Source organism: Ascaphus truei, chromosome 13 (assembly GCF_040206685.1).
Source record: "Ascaphus truei isolate aAscTru1 chromosome 13, aAscTru1.hap1, whole genome shotgun sequence".
In the NCBI taxonomy this organism is placed as follows: domain Eukaryota; kingdom Metazoa; phylum Chordata; class Amphibia; order Anura; family Ascaphidae; genus Ascaphus; species Ascaphus truei.
Window position 1 is genome coordinate 25711639 of NC_134495.1, and position 3107 is coordinate 25714745.

The following is a 3107-nucleotide window of genomic DNA, read 5'->3' on the forward strand; positions in this document are numbered from 1 at the left end:
CACACAGTGTCACACACACACACACACAGTGTGTCACACACACACACACACAGTGTGTCACACACACACACACAGTGTGTCACACACACACCTTTTGAAACATATAGGAACACAGTCTTGTACGCATCAATTGCCTTAAAAAGTCAAAGAATATCCCTCTACCACGAGTTGCCCCTATGGATGGCTATAGGTGTTTCCTCTTCCAGGCCAGCTGCCCCTATTGACATATTTAGGTTGTCCCACTGTACATCTCTCTTATTCCACAAAAAGAATGACGGCTGCGAGCGGAACGCCACTGAACGCAGGGCGATAAGCTGCAGAACATGCAACCCCCGGTATCACTCCTTTCCCCAGACCGCCCAGTCACAAACCCCCATCCCCACACACTCACCGGCGGCACACTGCCGTACTTCCGGTATTACGCGATCTGTCATTGGACGGTCGCTTTCCCCGCCCCCTCCCCTGCCACCCATAGGCGACCTGCTCCTGAGTCGCCGCCTTGCTATTGGACGAGACCCGCGCGCTCCTCCTCGCAGCGTTTGCTCAGTGGTTTCGCGTCTCCGCCAATCCTCCACTGCTGCGCGCGGTGAACATCCGGGTACTCAGAGGCAGTGTCTATATGGCTGGGACTGCGTTATAGAGCGCAGTGCGTCAGTCACACACGGCAAGCGCTTGGATGGTTGGCATCACGTTGCTGTTAGTGTCAGCAGATCTCTAAATAAATGACAGTTATGTTACTGTTAAAACAGTGGATAAAGCCTTTGGTTCCCAGTAGTTCTGTGGCTTTCAATAAACATATACATCTATTAAACATTTGTATTTGAGAGAGTTTTAAGCAACGTTTACAGTACGTTGGGAAAACATACAGAGCGAGAGAGAGGCTTTTCTAAAATAAAAGTATTATTTTATTTTAAGAGAATATGTAATTACAAGATTTAAAATATGAAAATTTGTAATAATTAAGTAATAATCCCTTAAGAACAGGGCATTACTGGCCAATAATGCCCTGGCTGGAAGTGTTGAAGGCCCATAGGCTAAATGTAGGCTTTTTTCATAAATAATAGACACTTTTGTGTAGTTATATAGATTTTTTAAATTAAAATAAAACGGTAAATACATTAAATCACCTCTATATACGCTTACACTGCAGCTATCTATATCGACACACTGCCGCCCCCTCTACACACACATATTTAACGTCACGTATCCATGGTAACGGGCGCCATTTGACGCCGCGTTGCCGTGGAGACGCGTGAACACGAAGCCGGTAAGTAAATTTACAGAGGCCTCGCAAACCCGCCCCTCCCACCCCCTGAATAAAGTCGTGTGCCCCCCAGTTTGCCCACCGCTGCAGTGGTGTTTCCAAGGGCGGCCTAGCAACAACCAGAGAGTGTCAGTCTGGGGGAGTGTACTGGCTGGGTGACTTGTGCAGATGTGACACCTGTCAGTATCAGACCTGCCCTGTTATGGAAAAAACAAAGTGAATCCCTGCGATTTTCCCATTGGGATAGCAATAAATGGGGAAATAAATATACATAGTAGGAGGGACTGGCCTCCCACAAGCTGCTCAATAAGCAGTTGCAGGTAGATTGGCTAAATACATTATTCACACCCTTAGGCCAGGTCCCCGCTGGCTACTGCAGCGCCCGCTGTGGCGGACGCTGCAGGGACAAGAGCCGACGCTCAATGGGGCTGGGCCCGCTGCGAGGGGGGTCTGCCGCGCTGCGCGGTGAGTTTTTCCAGCCTGCAAGAAAATTGTGAGGGGAACTAGCGACGGAGCGCTAGGCCATGCCCCCCGGCGTTTCAGCCAATGAGGGTGAACCTGCCGGGTGACGTCACAGCCGCGCCCCCGTCACTCCCCCATCACGCCCCCCCAGTATTTCCCCCTGCAGCACTCTGCAGACCGGGGAATTCGGCTGCACGCGCCGCCAGCATCGCAGGCGCACGTGCAGCGCAGGCACTGGGGCCGTAGCCTAATAGTGGCGCCCTCTAGGAGCGTGCTGCTAAGGATTGAATTTGGCCCAACAGAAAATGTAAACAAATATATATTCATATATATTTCTCTGTGTAAGGAGCATGCTGCACTAAGTTATATAAGCGTATGCTTTAGTATATTAACCCCTTCAGGGTATATGTCACAGAACATTTGTATGCATTTAGTACAGGGACCTGCTATTGAGACTTACCTTGACGTTGGGTAACAGGCTTGGCATTATTTGATCAAAGGATGTAACCAAAAGTCTCCTTTGTCTTACAGATTTAGTTTGCACTATGTATATTTATTTCCTCATTTATTGCTATCCCAATGGGAGAAGCGCAGGGATTCACTTTCTGTTTTTTCACATATGTATGGCTAATCCTTTCACCAGCGGCATGCTCCTTACACGGGAAGCGCCTTGTTATGGGGCAGGGTTACAAGCTCAACCCCAGGGTATATAAACTGGTACTCTCCTAAAAGTGGGTGTGTCTCTCTCCCTCTGTGTATTGATTAACATCTACCCTGTGTCCCATAAGGGGGTGCAGGAGGAGCATCACAGAATGAAAGGCTTCAAGCCTTGCAAGTGTTCCTGCAGGGAAACAGAGGAAGGATTGGGACTGCTATAAGATCTGACCAATGCAATAAACACCATTAAACCATATGTACGTTTGAATCATTGTCTTGGGACATAGAAAGGTGTCAGCATGGACCGTCCTACTACCACAGGATCCCAGCTGACTGGAGGCACTGCCAATGAATAAGGTACCCTGTTGTTATGGAGCCAAAGGGAGTACGCTGGGTAATATATGACGAGACAGTTTAACTGGTTCCTTTTACAAGCACCACAAGTTATTTGTCTTTTCTTCACTTTATTGAGAAGCAGCAGATTTACAAATTTACTTGTAGATGGTGTCGTGAGAGAAAGCTTCTCTACAGTAACAGTGCTCGATAATGGGGGAAAAAAGTAAAAACGATACTCTTACCAAGAGCTGTAAGGCCTGGGACATAGTACAGTAGGCCATGCTGAGCCGCACGGAGCAGATGCACTTACCCCCTGCATCTGTTATCAATCAGCGCGGCTTTAGCAGCCGCTTCCGCATGCGTGCGGAGGCTCAGATATTTTGAGGAG

General features: G+C 48.4%; 1 protein-coding gene across 1 annotated transcript in view; it reads right to left on the reverse strand.

The window, feature by feature from the left end:
• LOC142465077 (retinol dehydrogenase 14-like) overlaps positions 1 to 455 on the reverse strand; it is a 24235-nt gene extending 23780 nt beyond the window's left edge. The window contains exon 1 of the mRNA XM_075568981.1: positions 392 to 455. The gene's annotated coding sequence lies outside the window, so the exon portion shown is untranslated. The remainder of the gene's footprint in view (positions 1 to 391) is intronic.
• Between the last annotated feature and the right edge of the window lie 2652 nt (positions 456 to 3107).